Genomic DNA, 21264 nt, shown 5'->3' on the forward strand with positions numbered 1-21264 from the left:
CCTGAGCTGGCCCTGTGGGGCTGCAGTGAGAGGAATGCTGGATTTGTCTTTACAAACACAGATAAAACCAGCACTGGGAGATACAAGGAACAATGGGAATTCCACTGACTGATAAATAAATAATAATAATAAAAAAAAAGGCATTTGCTTTTACAAATAAACTTTAGGTTTGCTGGTAAATTAAATTGGACATTGAAGGAGCAGGAATCCCCCTCGGGCACCAAAGGGTTCCCAGGGAGGGGATGAAGGGATTCTGGGCAGACAAGAAATTCCCCACAAGTGGCAAACCCCAGAAAGCTCCAAGCGTTCCATAAAACACCACAATGGACGGATTTTCAGGGAATCACGGGATTCTGGAGTGCTCTGGGGGCAAGGAACCTCAAAGCTCAGCCAGTGCCAGCCCTGCCATGGGGACAGGATGAGCAGCTCAGCTCTTGCCCTCCACAATTCCCCCCATTCTCTCCTCCTGCCATTCCCACCACCCACAGTCACCTGCTGCTCCTTGCACTCCAAAGGGACGCGGTGCCTTCACCTCCAGAACTCTCCTTGCACATTAATTAAATTAATTTAAAAAATAAATTGATAAAAGCTTCAAATCCCAGAGGTTCAAACAGAGAGGGAAGTGCCCAGTGCAGCAGTGCCCATAATTATGGATTTGGGGTGGGAAATTACCTCAAATCCCATCCAGTGCCACAGGGACACCTCCCACTGCCCCAGGCTGCTCCAGCCTGGCCTTGGACACTGCCAGGGATCCAGGGGCAGCCAGAGATGCTCTGGGAATTCTTTTCCAGGCCCTCTCCATCCTCCCAGGCAGGAATTCCTCCCCAATATCCCAACAAACCCTCCGACCTTTCAGTTTGAAGCCAACCAACAAAAACAAAAGCCCAGCCCAGCTCTGCCACTTCACTGCCACCTCCTCAGGTGCTCAGTCCCAGCTCAGCTCTATCAGACACCTCATTAATGATTATTTTATATTTTACATATTATTGTTGATCAGTCTGCTTGGTCCTGTTGGGGGAAAATGACGAAAAATCGCCTTTTCCAAGGAGATCTGAACCCCACCAAGGCCAGTAGTGACAAAGGATGGGGGGGACGCCACAGGGGTGAGGAAAACAGGGAAAAACCTGTGGCAATGGAAAAGAATTGGTGCAGCTTTTCCAGGGGAAGCGCTGAGGAGGGCTTGGAGGGCCAGCCTGGACACAAAACCACCTCTCCTCTAAGTGATCCCTGGATTAGCCAGGGATAAAGGCAGCAACACCACAAGCAGGGAGACAATCCCGGCATCGCTTTCACAGTGTCACACAGAGCCGGCTCAAGGGATGGGCTCGGCTTCCAAGTGCTGCTGGAACGGAGGATAAAAAGGAAAGGATAATTACAGAGCAGCGCTGCCAGCTCGGGAGGGACCGGGACAGGCAGGAGCATTCCCAGCTGGAAATGGGGCTGGGGGAACAAAACACTCATTAGGGATAAGCACGGGCTTGGCTGGCAACCAGGAAAGCCTCAATGGCAAATTGGAGTGGAGATAAGAGCAGAACAAGGGCCGGGCTGTAAAGAAGAGCTGACACCACAGACAGGCTGCTCCCGCAGCCCTGCCAAGACAATTAGGTGGCAAATAACTCCCCGTGCCACAGACATTATTTTAAATCTTGTTCACAAAAAGTCCTTTAGATATTCCACTCGATTTGTCATTATTGAATTTCTTAGTAAAGCTGCGGGGCAAAGATTCTGCCAAAAGTTTAATTACATATGTGCAGCCTGCTGCATTTTTCATATCCTCTGCAGCCAGCGCTGGAGAGAAGATAAATGGCTTTGAGCATGGCTTAAACTGCTGCTGAAGTGAAAAAAAACCCGACTGCCTCCTTATCAGCATGTGAAATGGCTTTTTATTTCTGATTATTCCTTAATGAAAACTGTTTGCATTAGCCCTGAGCTCAGCTTTGGTGCACAAACACACCGAGGCTCTGTTGACTCTGAGCTCCTGCGCTGCCTCAGCTCCCAAATCCACACCCGTGGAGCTCCTCCAGCCCTCCCCACCTGGCTCCAGAGCCCTTCTCCTCCTCCCATTTAGGCCTGGCTTTAACCTCTCCTAAGCCCTGGAGCCCAGAGTGCTCTGGAGCCCAGGATCCCGACAGGAGCAGTCAATAAACACACCTTGAATGAAAACCCTTCCTGCCTCTCACACGAGCCCCGTGCCTCTGACGTACCCAAATGCCAATTTGCTACCTGGGCCCTGCCTCCTTACCTGTGGAAAATGCATTAATTTCATGATTGGCTTTTCGCAGATATTCAAATGAATATTATATGTGTTGTGTTAGAAAGTGATGCTGTATTAATTCTCTTAAGTACTGTGTTAAATATAGTTTTAGGTTATAAAAAATGTTAAAATAGAAACGGTGCTATGTAGGAGACTTTTTTTAAAAAGAAAGGACTCGCAGCGAGATGGCAGCCACAGGACACCTGAATCTTTCAGAGAAAGAGAATTTCTTGCTCCTTTATCAGAAGAAATGAACTTCTTCCTGCCTCAAAGGCACTGTGAGGATTCAGAGGAAGAAGCTGACACTGCCCAGCCAGAATCCTGTGCTTGAATGGAATTTATGCATCATGTATGAAGTGTATGAATATGCAACAGGCTGTTGCTTTTAAGGGTTAATCCTCTGTTAACGTGGGTCCTTTTCAGGGCTCATGCTGCCCAGAAAAAGGGACCCAGACTGTCCGTAACTCTTTGTATTTTTTGTCTCATATTGTCCTAATTCAAATTGTCCAAATTATTATTACTCTAATTGTATTACTATTTTCATAACCATTTTATTACTACGAAACTTTAAAAATTTTAAAAACAAGTGATTGGCGTTTTTCACCTTACCTAAGGCCCTACTGGAAATGTGCTTGAACACTAAGGGTCACTCTGATAAAGTGAACATGGAGCTAAACCAACCCTCTCATTTCCTAGCACTCAGAAAAGCAGGAATGAACCTACACTAGAGGAATCAAAACCCTCCAGACTTCCTTTATATTCCTTTCTAGCAGGGTCAGCTAAACAACCTATCGGGCCCATACCCTGAAAATGATGGTTCAACTCCTTCACCTGCTAATGAACCCCCAAGCAAATCCACTCTTCATCATTAGCTACTCCTAGGAACAACCATTGCTGTCTCAAGTAACCACTGAATTATGGCCTTGAAATCAACACCCTCAGCATCCTCCCATCAATCCCAAAATCCCATCACCCCCGAGCCATTGGAGCTGCCACTAAACACCCCCTGACCCGAGCAGCTGCTTCTGCCCTTGCCTTATTGTCCAGCATAAGCAACACACGACAAACCAGGCAGTGGGACATCACCCACCCCACGTCCTGCCTGATCCTCCCTTCAGCAATCACAATAAACACACAAAATCACCCTTCCACTTCTGATTGCCACAGGCACTCCAAGGCTCTCCCCTCGCCACCGGCCTCCACCACAAAACTCCCCCCAGTCACGCTGCATGCAGCCCCTCTGAGGGGCTTTAGGACCAGTTTTAGCCCTGCTTTAGCTGCAGACAGCCCGGGGAGGGCAGGAGGGGCTGGTCCCCTCTGGCACAGGCTCCTTCTCCCAGCCCAGCATCTCCTCTCTCCACGCTGAACAAACCCAGCGAGGACCATCGGGAGCTTCCCTCGGGTGGAGATGCTGGAAGAAAACCATTCCCAGCTCCTGCACCTTTCCCCCACCCATTTCCTCATCCAAGCCCTCTGGAGAGATCTCCAAGTTCAGGGACTCCAGGAATTCCTCCTCCAGCTGAACTTCCAAGGGCTGAGCTGGTTCGGATTTGTCAGCTCCCCTCTCTCAGGTGCGGGAGAAGGGGAGGAGAGGCAGCTCCAAGCATGGATGCACCACAAACTTATTAAAATCCCTAATTAACCGCTGCTCCCTGGCTGATTGTGGAAATTACTTGGTGTTGATGAATATGGGAAAGGCAGAAAAGCCTCCAATGTTCTTCTGCTGTGCAATTCCAGCTCCACCGGGAGCGGCTGCTCCAAGCTCAGGGAACACCTGGGGGGAGCAGCAGAGCGGCAAAAAAGCTGCTCCAAATTGTTCTCCAGGACACCCCTCGTTCCCTACAGCTGGAATTCCGGGTTATTGCCATGCCAGGAAAAGCAGGAGAGGGGAACAGCTGGGACTGACCCTCGTCTGGCCATGGGGAGGGGGAGAAGGAACAATTTCGCAAAGAAAACGCCAACGCCAGGAGCTGGCACCCCTTCCCCAGGAGCACAAAGGAGTTGCAGTGAAATCCTCACCCTTAACAGCTGAGGTAAATCAAGGATTCCAGCCCTGCTTTCCCTCAGCTTTCCCTGGTTTAAAAGCTCTTTTCAATGATTCCACCCTTGGCATCATTTTCCCCTGGTTTAAAGGCCTTTTCCAAGGATTCCACCCTGGTCTTCCCCCTCAGCTTTCCCTGCTTTAAAGGCCTTTTCCAAGGATTCCAGCCCTGCTTTCCCTCAATTTTCCCTATTTTTGAAAGGCTTTTTCCAAGGACTCCACCCTGGTCTTCCCCCTCAGCTTTCCCTGCTTTAAAGGCCTTTTCCAAGGATTCCAGCCCTGCTTTCCCCTCAACTTTCCCTATTTTTAAAGGCTTTTTCCAAGGATTCCACCCTTGTTTTCCCTCAGCTTTCCCTGCTTTAAAGGCCTTTTCCAAGGATTCCAGCCCCGCTTTCCCTCAACTTTCCCTATTTTTAAAAGGTTTTTTTCCTAGAATTCCAGCTATGGTTTTCCCTCAGCTTTTCCTGGTTTTAAAGGTTTTTTCCAAGGACTCCATCCTTGTCTTCCCTCAAATTTCCCTATTTTTTTATAGGTTTTTTTCCTAGAATTCCACTCCTGTTTTCCCTCAGCTTTTCCTGTTTTAAAGGGTTTTTTTCCCAAGGATTCCACCCTTGTCTTTTGTCAGATTTCCCTGGTTTTTAAAGGTTTTCCTACAAGGATTCCACCCTTATCTTCCCCCCTCCCCGAGCTTTTCCTGGTTTAAAGGCTTTTTAATCCTTTTTTTCCCAAGGATTCCAACCATGTCTTCCCTTAACTTTCCCTGTTTTTAATCCTTTTTTTCCCAAGGATTCCAACCATGTCTTCCCTTAACTTTCCCTGTTTTAAATCCTTTTTTTCTCCAAGGATTTCTCTCAGCCATGTCTTCCCTTAACTTTCCCTGTTTTAAATCCTTTTTTTCCCAAGGATTCCAACCATGTCTTCCCTTAACTTTCCCTGTTTTAAAGCCTTTTATTTTCCAAGGATTCCAACCATGTCTTCCCTTAACTTTCCCTGTTTTAAATCCTTTTTTTTCCAAGGATTCCAACCATGTCTTCCCTTAACTTTCCCTGTTTTAAAGCCTTTATTTTCCAAGGATTCCAACCATGTCTTCCCTTAACTTTCCCTGTTTTAAATCCTTTATTTTCCAAGGATTCCAACCATGTCTTCCCTTAACTTTCCCTGTTTTTAATCCTTTTTTTCCAAGGATTCCAACCATGTCTTCCCTTAACTTTCCCTGTTTTAAAGCCTTCTTTCCAAGGATTCCAACCATGTCTTCCCTTAACTTTCCCTGTTTTAAATCCTTTCTTTTCCAAGGATTCCAACCATGTCTTCCCTTAACTTTCCCTGTTTTAAAGCCTTTATTTTCCAAGGATTCCAACCACGTCTTCCCTTAACTTTCCCTGTTTTAAATCCTTTTTTTTCCAAGGATTCCAACCATGTCTTCCCTTAACTTTCCCTGTTTTAAAGCCTTTATTTTCCAAGGATTCCAACCATGTCTTCCCTTAACTTTCCCTGTTTTTAATCCTTTATTTTCCAAGGATTCCAACCATGTCTTCCCTTAACTTTCCCTGTTTTAAATCCTTTATTTTCCAAGGATTCCAACCATGTCTTCCCTTAACTTTCCCTGTTTTAAATCCTTTTTTTTCCAAGGATTCCTCTCAGCCATGTCTTCCCTTAACTTTCCCTGTTTCAAAGCCTTTTTTCCAAGGAATTCTGGCACTCCTGGGGCTGAAGCCATCAGTGCCACTGCTCTCCAAGTGCCCCTCAGCAGCCAAACCCATCCCCTGCTGCCATCTCCTCCTCCTCCAAACCTCCCCATCCTTGTTTTCCCCATCCTTTTCCCACTGCAGGAGGAATTCCAGGGAGCACAGAAGGGCTGGAAAGGCGAGGAGCAGATGGGTGCTAGGGAGCATCTGCTGCCACGCAGGAAACGCTGCTGCTCTTATCTGCCACCTCCAGAAGAGGGTTTTAATTAGTGCCAGTAATTAGGCACAGCCTGCCGTGCAGGTACCAGGGGGAGCTGCATCCCACGGGCTCCCAGGCAGGTGAAATCCTGGGAATTCCACACCTCTGGCAGGTGGGATCCCACCAGAGCTGCAAACCAAACCCAGGGAAAAGCTGGGAACAAGAGCCCCCAAAGCTGGGCCTAACCCAGTCCTCAGGAAGGCTGCACTCAGACAACAAAAATGCTGCAAAAGAGGCTCCGTGGAGCTGCCCAACTATGGTCAAAATAAGGATTTCTTTTTAAAAATAGCTTTTATTTACTGCTAGGAAGGCTCAGGGTACTTGAGCAGAGAGCACAGGCTTCCCATGCTCCAGAGCCCTGGCATTCAGTGGGAATGGGACAGCCAGGACCCCCCTGTGCAGGGTGTGTGACTGCAGCCCCAACACGGAAAAATCTCATTTTCCAGCATTTTTGGCAGATCAAAGAGGTGCCTGCCTGTGCTGAGGCTTTTAGAGGAACATAAACAGGGAGTCAGGGTTTGTCTGGGGCCTCCATGCAGCACAGGAGCCCCCAGAAAGGGCTGTTCCCTTCAGCAGCACTGCCTCCCCCTTGCTCCCATGGATTATCCTGGGGTCTGGCTGGAGCCTGGAGGGTGCTGGAGAACCAGCACTGGCCCCATCAGCTCCCTCCTGCACCAAACTGGGCTCCCAGTCACCAAACACAGGGAGTTCAACACACAAATCCCTCATGAGCGGCACTTGGAGCAAATCCCACCGCAGAAAAATCACTGAGAGCTCAACCCCCAAACCTCACCCCAAATATCACCCAAAGCACAAGCCCCAAACCCCTTCTTAAACATCAACCAGAGCCCAACACCCAAATTCCTCCTGAATGTCACTTGGAGGTCAATATCCAAATCCCACCACAAAAAAATCACTCAGACTTTTACCCCCAAATCCCACCCCAAACATCACTGAGAGCCCAACACTCAAATTCCTCCTCAAAAAAAATAACTCAGAGTTTGACCCCTAAATCTCATCCCAAACATCACTGAGAGCCCAACACCCAAATCCCACCCCAAACATCAACCAGAGCTCAACCTCCAAACCCCTTCTTAAACTTCACCCAGAGTTTGACCCCCAAATTCCTCCTCAAACATCAACCAGAGCTCAACACACAAATTCCTCCTCAAAACATCACTCAGAGCTTGACCCCCAAATCCCACCCCAAACATCACTGAGAGCCCAACACTCAAGTTCCTCCTGAATGGCACTTGGAACACAACACCCAAATCCCACCACAGAAAAATCAGAGTTTGACCCCCAAATCCCACTTCAAACATCACTGAGAGCACAACACCCAAGTTCCTCCTGAATGGCACTTGGAACACAACACCCAAATCCCACCACAGAAAAATCAGAGTTTGACCCCCAAATCCCACTTCAAACATCACCCAGAGCTCAACATCCAAATCCCACCCCAAACATCACTGAGAGCTCAAAACCCAAACCCCTTCTCAAACCTCAACAGAGCTCAAAACCCAAATTCCTCTTCAAAACATCACTCAGAGTTTGACCCCCAAATCCCACCCCAAACATCACCCAGAGTTTGACCTCCAAATTCCTCCTCAAACCCCAGCCAGAGCCCCACACCCAAATCCCTTCTCAAACACCACTCCAGGACCAGCCCAACCCCAAAAGAGCCCCAGAAGCTTCCAGCACCCCCCAAAACTCCCCAGTGGGTGGGGGGAACTCCCTGGCAAGGCACAGAACCTCACAGTGACGATGCCACCAGGGCTGTTCCCAACTGAGGGCCAAACCCAGGGTCCTTCACTGGGAACAGCCCTGGTGGCATCGTCACTTATTAGAAAAATAAAAGTCAAAAAAAAAAAAAAAAAAAAAAAAAAAAAAAAAAAAGGGGAAAAAATAACGGGGGAAAAATAACGGGGGAAAAAATAACGGGGCAAAAAATAACGGGGCAAAAAATAACGGGGGAAAAAATAACGGGGGAAAAAATAACGGGGGAAAAAATAACGGGGGAAAAAAGGGGGGGAAAAAAACGGGGGGAAAAAAACGGGGGAAAAAAATGGGGGGAAAAAAACGGGGGGAAAAAAACGGGGGGAAAAAAACGGGGGGGAAAAATGGGGGGGGAAAATGGGGGGGGAAAATAACATAACAGGGAAAATAACATAACAGGAAAAAATAACATAACAGGAAAAATAAAAGTGAAAATAACAGGAAAAATAAATAACAGGGAAAATAAATAACAGGGAAAATAAAATAACAGGGAAAATAAATAACAGGGAAAATAAATAACAGGAAAAATAAAATAACAGGAAAAATAAAATAACAGGAAAAATAAAATAACAGGAAAAATAAAATAACAGGAAAAATAAAGGAAAAATCAAAACAAAAATCAAAATTAAAAAAATCCAAGTAACACCAGGGGTGACGCAGCACGGGGTGCACACACGTGGCCCACAGGAGGTGCTGCTGGCAGCACACAGAGCTGATTCCCAAAGCCTCCCTGACCTCACAGCTCCTGCCTGAGGATTAATTCCCCGGGCAGGAGCAGCAGCAGCACGCTCAGTGCCATTACATGCACCAGGCCCTTGGAGCAAACGAGCTCCTGCTCCCTTCCCAGAGCTCCTGAAAGAGCTCCCAGCAGATGAAGGGCTCGGCTGAATCATCTGAGGCAGGGATTTTACACATCCCAATTAATTTAATCAGTTCATTTCCTGCGCCACGCTCACGTCTCCCGGCCTTGGCAGGGAGCAGCTTCTGATGGGAGAGGGATCAGACACAGCGAGTCTCGGAGGGAAAGGCAGGAAAATCCACTCAGAAGCACTTGAAAAGGAAAGGGGGATTTAGGGATTTATCAGGAGCTGGTGAGGAAGCAGGCAGCACCAGGCAGGGATGGCGAGGCTGGAGCTGGGGATGGGCTGGGTGCTGCTCCCCATGAGCAGCCCCAGAGCCTTCTCCTGCCATTCCCAAACATTCCTGCCATTCCCAAATGTTCCTGCCATTCCCATGTGTTCCTGCCATTCCCATGTGTTCCTGCCATTCCCAAATGTTCCTGCCATTCCCAAACGTTCCTGCCATTCCCATGTGTTCCCGCCACTCCCAAACGTTCCTGCCATTCCCAAACATTCCTGTCATTCCCATGTGTTCCTGCCATTCCCAAACGTTCCCGCCATTCCCAAACGTTCCTGCCATTCCCATGTGTTCCTGCCATTCCCATGTGTTCCTGCCATTCTCATGTGTTCCTGCCATTCCCAAACGTTCCTGCCATTCCCATGTGTTCCTGCCATTCTCATGTGTTCCTGCCATTCCCAAACGTTCCCGCCATTCCCAAACGTTCCTGCCATTCCCATGTGTTCCTGCCATTCCCATGTGTTCCTGCCATTCTCATGTGTTCCTGCCATTCCCAAACGTTCCTGCCATTCCCATGTGTTCCTGCCATTCTCATGTGTTCCTGCCATTCCCAAACGTTCCTGCCATTCCCATGTGTTCCTGCCATTCTCATGTGTTCCTGCCATTCCCAAACGTTCCTGCCATTCCCACGTGTTCCTGCCGTTCCCATGTGTTCCTGCCACTCCCATGTGTTCCTGCCATTCCCAAACGTTCCTGCCATTCCCAAACATTCCTGCCTTTCCCACGTGTTCCTGCCATTCCCAAACGTTCCTGCCATTCCCATGTGTTCCTGCCGCCATCCCAGCACCCCCAGGAACACCTGTACCCCCTCCAGCTGTGCCCCCTGCCCAGCGTTTCCCCCCATTCAGGGATTTCATCCATTTATTGCCACCTCATTCCCAGCTCAGCTTCCTTGTGCCCTTCCCTCCTGCCTGTCCTTTGGAACGAGAGCTGAAGCCTGGGAATCCAGGGAGCAGGAATTGGGGCTGACACAGGCTCCAGGAGCAGCCAGCAGCACAAACTCAGCCACACAGCCCAGATGCTGGGGTCCCAGAACAGAAATGGGGTTATTCCCACTTGGATTTCACCATTTCCCTCCAAACCAGGGACAGGATGAGCAGCTCAGCTCTTGCTCTCCACAATTCCCCTCATTCTCTCCTCCTGCCATTCCCACCACCCACAGTCACCTGCTGCTCCTTGCATTCCAAAGGGACACAGTGCCTTCAGCTCCAAAACTCTCCTTGCATACTAATTAAATTAATTTTAAAAATAAATTAATAAAAGCTTCAAATCCCAGAGGTTTAAATAGAGAGGGAAGTGCCCAGTGCAGCAGTGCCCATAATTATGGAAGGATTTGGGTGGGAAATTACCTCAAATCCCATCCAGTGCCACAGGGACACCTCCCACTGCCCCAGGCTGCTCCAGCCTGGCCTTGGACAAATCCAGGGATCCAGGGGCAGCCACAGCTGCTCTGGGAATTCTTTTCCAGGCCCTCTCCATCCTCCCTTCCCAATATCCCACCTAACCCTGCCCTCTGTCAGTTTAGAATTCCCTTTCTCTGCACACCAGTTCCTAGAAGGAATTCCTCCAGTGCCAGGCTGCATTTGCTGCCCAGTGCTCTGGGATAAATCCACATCTGGAGAGGCACAGCTGGAGCTGCCATCCTCATCCCAACTTCCCAGTCTGGGGCTGGCACACAGCTGGCACAAGGGGCCCCTCTCAGAGCAGGAGAAATGAAATAAGGAATCGATTTCTGAGGAAAATAAATAAAGCGCTCCTTTGTTCCCAGCCCTTGGACTCACAAAATCAATGGCAGCTCCCTCTGGAGGGACAAACAGATTGGATTTTAGCCTGTTCTCCAGGAATAACCAGAGCAGGAGGCTGCTCCCAGGGGCACAATCCATCACCCAGCATCATCCTCACACCAATCCCCAATCCCAGCATCATCCTCACACCAATCCTAAATCCCAGCATCATCCTCACACCAATCCCCAATCCCAGCATCATCCTCATACCAATCCTAAATAATCCCAGCATCATCCTCAAACCAATCCTAAATAATCCCAGCATCATCCTCAAACCAATCCTAAATAATCCCAGCATCATCCTCACACCAATCCCAAATCCCCAATCCCAGCATCATCCTCACACCAAACCCAAATCCCCAATCCCAGCATCATCCTCACACCAATCCCAAACCCCAAATCCCAGCATCATCCTCACACCAATCCCAAACCCCAAATCCCAGCATCATCCTCACACCAATCCCAAATAATCCCAGCATCATCCTCACACCAATCCCAAATAATCCCAGCATCATCCTCACACCAATCCCAGGCACATCCTCACACCAATCCCAAATCCTCCAGAGCAGGAGGAGGGCAGCAAACACCACCCCGAATTCCATTCCATAAAAAACCATGGATCTGAGCCATGCCCGGGGGCTGTGGCAGAAGGAGCTGGGCTCTTTTCTCCTCCTCAGAATCCAAGGGAAGTGGATGTTCCTGAGCCCGAGGTGGGAATGCAGGGATGACTCAGCTGGTGGGAGCACACATGGAATAAAACCCTCCTCGTTCCATTTCCCTGCGTGTTCCCTTAAAGGATCACTCCAAGGTGATCCTTTCCATGGAAAACCCTCCCCCTGAGCAGCCAGGCTGCTCCTCTGCCCCTGCACAGGGCACGTGGACGTGTCTGACAGCCCCACTCCGGGAAAACACGGACAGGGAGCAGGAAATGATGGAGATTCTGCAGGGGTTTGGCAGCCAGGGCACAGCCAACAGCCCTGAGGCACCTCAGTGCCAGGGAAAGCTGCTGAGACCCACCTGGAAAAGCGTGGAGTCATGGCATGGGCTGGAAGAGAGCTTCAAGCTCACCCCATTCCACCCCACAGCCACGGGCAGGGGATTTTTCCCTGTCCCAGGCTGCTCTGAGCCCCATTTCAAACAAAACCAAAATAATCCCCCTCCTAAAAAGGAAAGCAAAGCTGCTGAGATCCACCTGGGAAGGGATGGAACCATGGGATGGGCTGGAAGAGATCTTTAAACTCACCCAGTTCCACCCCACAGCCACGGGTGGGGGATTTTTCCCTTTTCCAGCCCCATTTCAAACAAAACTAAAATAATCCCCTAAATTGCCTCTTCCCAGGTTGGGACTGCCCCCATTCCCACCCTGGAGAGGGATTCATGCTGCAAAAAGCCCCAGAACCATTTCCAGGATGGATCTGAAATCCCAGCACCTCCTGTAATCCCCTCCATTCTGGCTGGGAAAAGCCCCAGAACTTTTCCAGAATAAATTTGAAATCCCTGGCTGGAAAAAGACCCCACAACCTTTTCCAGGATGGATTTAAAATCTCAGCACCTCCTGTAATCTCCTCTATGCTGCTGGAAAAAGCCCCAGAACCATTTCCAGGATAAATGTGAAATCCCAACACCTCCTGTCTTTCTGACTGGAAAAAGCCCCAGAACCAGGATAAATTTGAAATCCCTGCCTGGAAAAAGCCTCACAAACTTTTCGAGGATGGATTTAAAATCCCAGCACCTCCTGTAACCCTCTCCATTCTGCTGCAAAAAGTCCCAGAACCATTCCAGGATGGATTTAAAATCCCAGTATCTCCTGAAATCCCCTCCATTCTTGCTGGAAAAAGCCCCAGAACCATTTCCAGGATAAATTCGAAATCCCTGTCTGGAAAAAGCCTCACAAGCATTTCCAGGATGGATCTGAAATCCCAGTATCTCCTGTAATCCCCTCCATTCTTGCTGGGAAAAGCCCCAGAACTTTTCCAGGATAAATTTGAAATCCCAGTATCTCCTGTAATCCCCTCCATTCTGCTGGGAAAAGCCCCAGAACCATTTCCAGGATAAATTTGAAATCCCTGGCTGGAAAAAGCCTCACAACCATTCCAGGATAGATATAAAATCCCAGTATCTCCTGTAATCCCCTCCATTCTTGCTGGGAAAAGCCCCTGGACCAGGATAAATTTGAAAATCCCTGTCTGGAAAAAGCCTCACAAGCATTTCCAGGATAAATCTGAAATCCCAGCACCCCCTGAAATCCCCTCCCATCTCCTGGGAGCAGGGAAGGCCCCAGGGCCCAGCCCCTGGTTCAAAGGGAAGCGACGCCCCCTTGGCAGCCAAACAAATAAATAAGCCCCGTTTTAATTACACTTAATTGGCGATTCAGGCCGACTTTCAGGCAGTTCACACCATCTGCTGCCACACATCCCTCGCAGCCTTTGAAGGGAAGAAATCCCAGCTCTGCTCCCCCTCTGGGGCTGGGGTTTTATCGCTGAGCATCAGCCAGGAGGGTGAAATTGTGAAATTGGGGCCCGGGGTGAGCTCGGAGCCCCAGATGGGCAGGACCTGCTCAGCTCTGGGCCTTGCAGATAACACAGGTTCAGAGATAAAGAGCTCTGCTTGAAGCTGGCAACGGTTAGGGACGAGAAAGCAGCGGGGCGTGGAAAATGGAAATCAAAATAAATCAAAAGTAAAAAGAAAAGTAGAAGAAAAAAAAGTAAAATAACAGGAAAAATAACAGGAAAAATAAAAAGAAAAAGAAAAATAACAGGGAAAATAACAGGAAAAATAACAGGAAAAAATAACAGGAAAAATAACAGGAAAAATAACAGGAAAAATAACAGGAAAAGGAAAAAGAAAAAGAAAAATAACAGGGAAAATAACAGGAAAAAATAACAGGAAAAGGAAAAAGAAAAAGAAAAAGAACAGGAAAAAATAACAGGAAAAAATAACAGGAAAAAGAAAAAGAACAGGAAAAAGAAAAATAACAGGAAAAATAACAGGAAAAATAACAGGGAAAAATAACAGGGAAAAATAACAGGGAAAAATAACAGGGAAAAATAACAGGGAAAAATAACAGGGAAAAATAACAGGGAAAAATAACAGGGAAAAATAACAGGGAAAAATAACAGGGAAAAATAACAGGGAAAAATAACAGGGAAAAAATAACAGGGAAAAATAACAGGGAAAAATAACAGGGAAAAAATAACAGGAAAAAATAACAGGAAAAAATAACAGGAAAAAATAACAGGAAAAAATAACAGGAAAAAATAACAGGGAACATGAAAATAAAGGGAAAATCAATACAAAAATCAAAATTAAAAAATAATCAAAATAAAACCCCCCAACCCCACTGAATTAGACTGAAAACCCCCCAGCCCCACTGATTTAAAGAGCAATTAAGCACAAATCCATGAGCCCCACTGAATTAAAGAACAATTAGACTCTAACCCCCCCCAGCCCCACTGAATTAAAGAGTAATTATGGTGCAAACCCCCCAGCCCCAGTGATTTAAAGGGCAGTTATGATCTAAAGATGGCTTTTAGCTCAGCAATCAATATTTGTATCTGGGAGAGCTTCCTGGTGGGAGGGGGGAGGAACTGAACCATTGATTTTTAGGGCAAAGGCATATTCCATCATCCTGTGCCATATACCACGTGCTGGGGCACAAAAGGGAGGCACGAACAACGCGCTCAGGACACCCAGAGCTGCCAGGAAAAGAAATGGGTGGAAATGGGAAGCAGATGGGAAGGAAATGACAGCACAGATCACAGCAGAGCAGCCACTCAGGGAGAGGAAACCTGCTCCTGAAGGAGGAAACAGGATCCCAAGATCCTGCAGGAGGGAAAAGGATCCCAGATCCTGCAGGAGAGAAAAGGGATCCCAGATCCTGCACGAGAGAAAAGGGATCCCAGATCCTGCAGGAGGGAACAGGATCCCAGACACTGCAGGAGGGAACAGGATCCCAAATCCTGCAGGAGGGAAAAGGATCCCAAATCCTGCAGGAGAGAAAAAGGATCCCAAATCCTGCAGGAGGGAAAAGGATCCCAGATCCTGCAGGAAAGAAAAGGGATCCCTGTTCCAGGGAGGGAAAAGGATCTCAGACCCTGCAGGAGAGAAAAGGGATCCCAGATCCTGCAGGAAGGAACAGGATCCCAGATCCTGCAGGAGGGAACAGGATCCCAGATCCTGCAGGAGGGAAAAGGGATCCCAGATCCTGCAGGAGGGAACAGGATCCCAAGATCCTGCAGGAGGGAACAGGATCCCAAGATTCTGCAGGAGGGAAAAGGATCCCAGATCCTGCAGAGGGAAAAAGGATCCCAAGCTCCTGCAGGAGAGAAAAGGGACCCCAGTTCCAGAAAGGAAAAAATATCCCAGCTCCAGGGAGGGAAAAGTGATCCCAGTTCCTGCAGGAGGGAAAAGGGACCCCAGTTCCAGGGAGGGAAAAGGATCCCAAGATCCTGCAGGAAGGAAAAGGATCCCAGATCCAGAAAGGAAAAAATATCCCAGCTCCAGGGAGGAAAAAGGGATCCCAAGCTCCTGTAGGAGGAAAATAGGATCCCAGATCCTGCAGGAAATAAAGGATCCCAACTCCAAGAGGAAACAGGATCCCAACTCCTGCGGATGCAAAAAGGATCTCTGCTCCTACAAATGGAAAAAGGATCCCAACTCCCACAGATGGAAGAAGGATCCCAAACTCCTACAGGAGGGAAAAGGATCCCAAGATCCTGCAGGAGAGAAAAGGGATCTCAGTTCCAGGGAGGGAAAAGGATCCCAGATCCTTCAGGAGGGAAAAGGATCCCAAACTCCTGCAGGAAGAAAAAGGATCCCAGATCCTGCAGCAGGAGAAAGGATCCCAGATCCTGCAGAAGGAAAAAGGATCCCAGATCCTGCAGAAGGAAAAAGGATCCCAAGATCCTGCAGGATGAGCTCTGCCCCAGCAGCTCCCCAGTCACTGGCACCCAGCTCTGGCTCAAACTGGAGTTAAACTGGGGTGTGAGAGAGCAAAACCAGCTGAAAGCCCTCACGCCAAATCCCAGCCAAGAGGGGAATGCCTCCATTTTCCCAGGGCACAGGAAATTCATCCTTTTCCAGCCCAAAGTGCCCCAAACCCCTCTGGGCAGCCTTGCCAAGATCCCAGCTGATTTTGGGAAATAAAACCCAGCCCAAAGTGCCCCCAAACCCCTCTGGGCAGCTCTACAAAGATCCCAGGTGATTTTAGGGAATAAAACCCAGCCCAAAGTGCCCCCAAACCCCTCTGTGATCCCAAGGCTGAGGAGGTTTGGGGTGCTCAGAGCTGAGGAAGCAGAAGCAGAGCCAGGGTTGTCCCAGCACCCATTATATATTATATTATATTATATTATATTATATTATATTATATTATATTATATTATATAATATTATATTATATTATATTATATTATATTATATTATATTATATTATATTATATTATATTATATTATATTATATTATATTATATTATACTGACAGAAGGCTTAACAGGAATGATAATGAAAGTTTGTGACTTTTCAGAGTTTTGACACAGCTGGCCGTGATTGGCCATTAAGCCAAAATAATTCACATGCTGGATAAATAATTTTTAGATTACATTCCAAAGCAGCAAAACAGGAGAAAAATCTTGGGTGAGGAGGATTTTTCAGAAAATATGAGAGGAGCAGGCAGGGACTGCAGTGAGGGGGGCAGAGATCCCTGAGTGCAGCAGGAATTTCATCACCTCAGCAGGAATTCTGTGCCCACATTTCATTTATTTCTCTGGAGCCCTGGGTCCATAAATCCGCATTTAACCCCGGGCTATAAAAGCCAAGGAGGAGCCCAGGCTGTCAGGGATGGTCAATAAACATTTGAAAGGCTTCAGGAAGGGGCATTAGGATGGGTTTTAATCAGGAAGGGGCATTGGGATGGGTTTTAATCAGGAAGGGGCATTGGGATGGGTTTTAATCAACACAGACACTGCCACGTGCATTTGTCACCCAGGCTGCCCCTGAGCCCTCCCATGGATTGATGGCTTCTGAAAGTTACCCCAGACAGAGCTGGGATGGTTTAAAACTGGGCAAGAGCCCCTTTTAAACTCATTTTTACTCCTTTTCAAGCAGAAGTTTCATGTTATGTAAGGTACAAGGGCTTAATGAACCCTTTGGATGCACACAGGAGGCTCTGGCTCAATGACCCCGATCAATCCCCAGGGTCTGGATCCATCATTTCTCCCTCACAGCCTCTGCTTCTGCTCAGGGAGGGAGGGAAGGAGGAGAAAACCCACAGGCTGCTCCTGTGAGAGAGCTGGGCAGGGCTTCCCCGCAGGGTTTCCCTTCTTTTTTTTAAAGGAAACAGGGAAAAATGGGAATTTTCTGGCTCTAAGGGCAAGCCCCACTGCTGTGCTGCCTCAAGCCCCAAAATTCAGCTCCTGCTCTCTCTCTGTGCTGGTTCCCAAGGGTTTTTGGTCTCCCCTTTATCTGCCCAGCTCACCCCAGTGCACTGAGGAGATTCTGCATGAGCAGCTTCTGCTTCCTCTCCTGTGCAGCCCCTGGGGCAGCCCTGGCGCATGGAAATTTCCTTTGGAGGGGAAAAATAAGGGAAAAAATAGCAAAGAATGAGCTTAGGAAGGGGTGATGCTGCTGCAAGGGACCCAAATCCCCACCTGGGCCTCAGATGTGATGCAGCAGCTCCAGTTTTGAGGGGAAAAAAAGAAAAAAAATACAATTTCTACGTGATGAGGTTTCAGTGCAGGTCCCCCAGAGCTCCCAGCTCGTTTAAGTAACGAGTTTAACAAAATTTCATTTCTCACAGCTGCTGCTGCAAGCACGGGGTGGTTTTTGCAGCACTGAAATCCATCTGGAGCCGCTCCTGAGCAGCCAGGCAGGGATGCCAGGGCAGCAGCAGCTCCTAAATCACTGCCCTGCAAAGGCCCAACTGAGTCATTCCAGCAGAGCCAGCAGTGACTTCACACTGCACACAGCAGGGAAATCAGAAATGAGCCAGGGGAGCAGCACCAGCACCAGCCCAGGGTGCTCCAGCCTGGCCTTGGGGACAGGGCGGCCACAGCTCCGGTGGGAATTCATCCCAGACCCTCCTCAGCCTCCCAGGAAAGGATTTTGCCCTAAAGGAAAAGGATTTGTCCTCACAGGGACAGATTTTGTCCTCCCTGGGATGGATTTTGCCCTCACAGGGAGGATTTTGCCCTCACAGGGATGGATTTTGCCCTCCCAGATAAGGATTTCATCCTCCCACAGAAGGATCTCACTCTCCAAGGGAAGGATTTTGCCCTCCCAGGGATGGATTTTTCCCTCACAGGGACAAATTTTGTCCTCAAAGGGACAGAATTTACTCTCCCAAGAGAGGATTTCGCCCTTCCAGGGATGGATTTTGCCTTCCCAGGGATGGATTTCACCCTTCCAGGGATGGATTTTGCCTTCCCAGGGATGGATTTCACCCTTCCAGGGACGGATTTCACCCTCCCAGGGATGGATTTTGCCCTCCCAGGGATGGATTTCTCCCGAAATCAATCCCAGCCCACTCCCTGTCAGTGTGAAGCTGTTTTCCTCCCTGTCCTGTCACTCCAGGCTCTCTCCAGGAGCCAGGCTCCCATCCCTGGCTCTGGGCTGGATGCTGAGCAGCACAGAGGCTTCTCCTGCTGCCTCCTCATCCATTCCTTTGGAGCTGAGCAATCCCTGCTGCCCTTCCCTCCCTGGAGCAGTGCTGGGCACTGAGCCTGGGCTCCAAGGGGGGATTTGGGGCTTGACCCACCCTGCTGTGCCCCTGGGGCTGCTCCCAGGAGGGATGGGAGCAGCATCTCCCACTCAGCCCCGGGTCTGGGCAGTGAATCAGCAGCAGGAGGCATCAGCTGTTCCATAGGCAGCTGTCCTGAGTCACAGCTCGGGTTTCCAGGGGCTCTGCTGCCTGGAAATCCTTTCTGGGAACTGCCCCAGAACACAGCGGGGTCAGGCCTGGCCTGCAGCCCTGCACTGACCCTGCCCTGGCCATTTCCTCTGCACTGAACACCTGGCAAAGGCAGCAGGATGGGCTGCCCAGGGGGTGTGGAGCAGCCAGGGCACCCCAGAGTGTCACAGACACATCTGATGAAAAATCTCAGGATTTTCCTCCTGGGAAGCCTCAGAGGAAAAGAAAAACAACGATTACCTGCTGCTGTGGAATGCAACATCTGGGATTGGTGCATGTTGGTTGTTTTTAATTAATGGCCAATCACAGTCAGCTGGCTCGGACTCTCTGAGAGTCACAAGATTTTATAATCTTTCCTTGAAATTTCCTTTCCTTGAAATTTCCTTTCCTTGAAATTTCCTTTCCTTTCCTTCCTTCCTGTCCCTTTCTTTCCTTTCCTTGAAATTTCCTTTCCTTTCCTTCCCGTCCCTTTCCTTTCCTTGAAGTCTCCTCTCCCCTCCTTCCCTCTCCCACATTTCCATCCCAGCTCCCACAATTCCCTTCTTAACTCTCACATTTCCATCTCAGTTCCCACATTTCCATCCTGACTCCCACATTTCCATTCCAGCTCCCACAATTCCATCTCAGTTCCCACATTTCCATCTCAGTTCCCACATTTCCATCTCAGTTCCCACATTTCCATCTCAGTTCCCACATTTCCATCCTGACTCCCACATTTCCATTCCAGCTCCCACAATTCCATCTCAGTTCCCACATTTCCATCCCAGCTCCCACATTTCCATTCCAGCTCCCACAATTCCATCTCAGTTCCCACATTTCCATCCCAGCTCCCACATTTCCCATCCCAGCTCCCACATTTCCATCTCAGCTCCCACATTTCCATCCCAGCTCCCACATTTCCATCCCAGCTCCCACATTTCCCATCCCAGCTCCCCCATTTCCATCCCTGCTCTCCCTCCCCAGGCAGCACAAGGCAGCTGCTGCTTTGGGACTTTCCTTTGTTTTCACAGCTTTAGCGATTTAAAAAAGATGTAAATATGAAGGAAGGGTCAATGATTCAACAGTGATTAAGCCTGAAATATTCCACTTAGTACCCATTAGACTTTGAAAACGCCCATTATGTTCCCAGAGCCTCCCCAGGGCCAGGCAGGCACTACCCAGCCCTGGGGAAAGCAGCTTTCCTGGAAAGCTGGGGAAAATACCGAGTTTATTTCGCCAGAAAGAAAAGGGAATAAAGGAAAAGACAATAAAAGAATTAATGTATTGTCCTTAACACCATGTCCCCAGAGAGAGGGGAAAAAAAAAAAACCCAACAAAGCCTAATGGAAATTTTCTATTCCCAAAACCATTTGCACTGTTATTGTCTGCAATAACTAAAAGGAGATGAAAACATAAAAACCTCAGCAGCTCAAGCTGGCTGAGAGCTGCAGGGCTGAGCACTTCTGCTTTCCCTTCAAAATAAAATTAAACTGGGCCTGAGATGGGAAGTTTCCACCTGACAAAAACACCAACCCCCCTGCAGCTGCCTCCCAAGGACCCAGCGCATGCAAAGCTCAGGAAAAATCCTCCCATCCCTCTGGAAAAAGCCAGGCTGCTGCAGAAACCCCGAGCATTTGCAGCGTTTTTAGGAACCGTGCAATTAAAGCAGTGGGGGTAAATAAAAGAGGCTGATTTCAGAGGGGAGCAGAGCAACTCCCTGCAAAAGGAAAAAAACCATTCCTTCAAACCAATCTGCTCCCAGCTGCACCCGTGATGCTTCAAACCACAATCCCGAGCAAATAATCAGAGGAGAAATAAAATTAATTGGCTAAATTGCAGTTTTGTCTCCTGGAGAGCTGTTGAGTGGAGGAAGAGCCACTCGTGCTGTCTCAGGGGACCTGTCCCCAGCACCCACCCCAAAACCAGCCTGGGGAAGCCCAAAGAACCACCCAGATTTATTTAATTCCTTCCTTAGAATCCGTTTAAGGAGCAAAGAGCTGCGTGTTGCAGCCTCTGGATTCACCCCCGGAATGAGGGGGCACAGCTGGGGCTGGGGGAGCCACGGGGACAGAGGCAGAACTGGAAACAACCCCGGGGTTTCACTCCTGCAGCACAGCACGGAGACAGGGAGAAATAAATAATTCATGGGCCAGACAGTGCAAGTGGGGAAAGGAGAAAGGGAAAGGGGAAAGGAAAAGGGGAAAGGAAAAGGGGAAAGGGAAAGGGGAAAGGAAAAGGGGAAAGGGAAAGGGGAAAGGGAAAGGGGAAAGGGAAAGGGGAAAGGGAAAGGGGAAAGGAAAGGGGAAAGGGAAAGGGGAAAGGAAAAGGGGAAAGGAAAAGGGGAAAGATGAGGGGAAAGGAAAGGAAAGGAAAGGAAAGGAAAGGAAAGGAAAGGAAAGGAAAGGAAAGGAAAGGAAAGGAAAGGAAAGGAAAGGAAAGGAAAGGA

General features: G+C 48.7%; 1 protein-coding gene across 5 annotated transcripts in view; it reads right to left on the reverse strand.

Annotated features, from left to right (window-relative positions):
- The window catches only part of SLC39A11 (solute carrier family 39 member 11), a 75440-nt gene that overhangs the window by 30906 nt on the left and 23270 nt on the right, over positions 1 to 21264 (reverse strand). The window lies entirely within an intron of this gene.

This window comes from Agelaius phoeniceus, chromosome 19 (assembly GCF_051311805.1).
Source record: "Agelaius phoeniceus isolate bAgePho1 chromosome 19, bAgePho1.hap1, whole genome shotgun sequence".
Classification (NCBI taxonomy): domain Eukaryota; kingdom Metazoa; phylum Chordata; class Aves; order Passeriformes; family Icteridae; genus Agelaius; species Agelaius phoeniceus.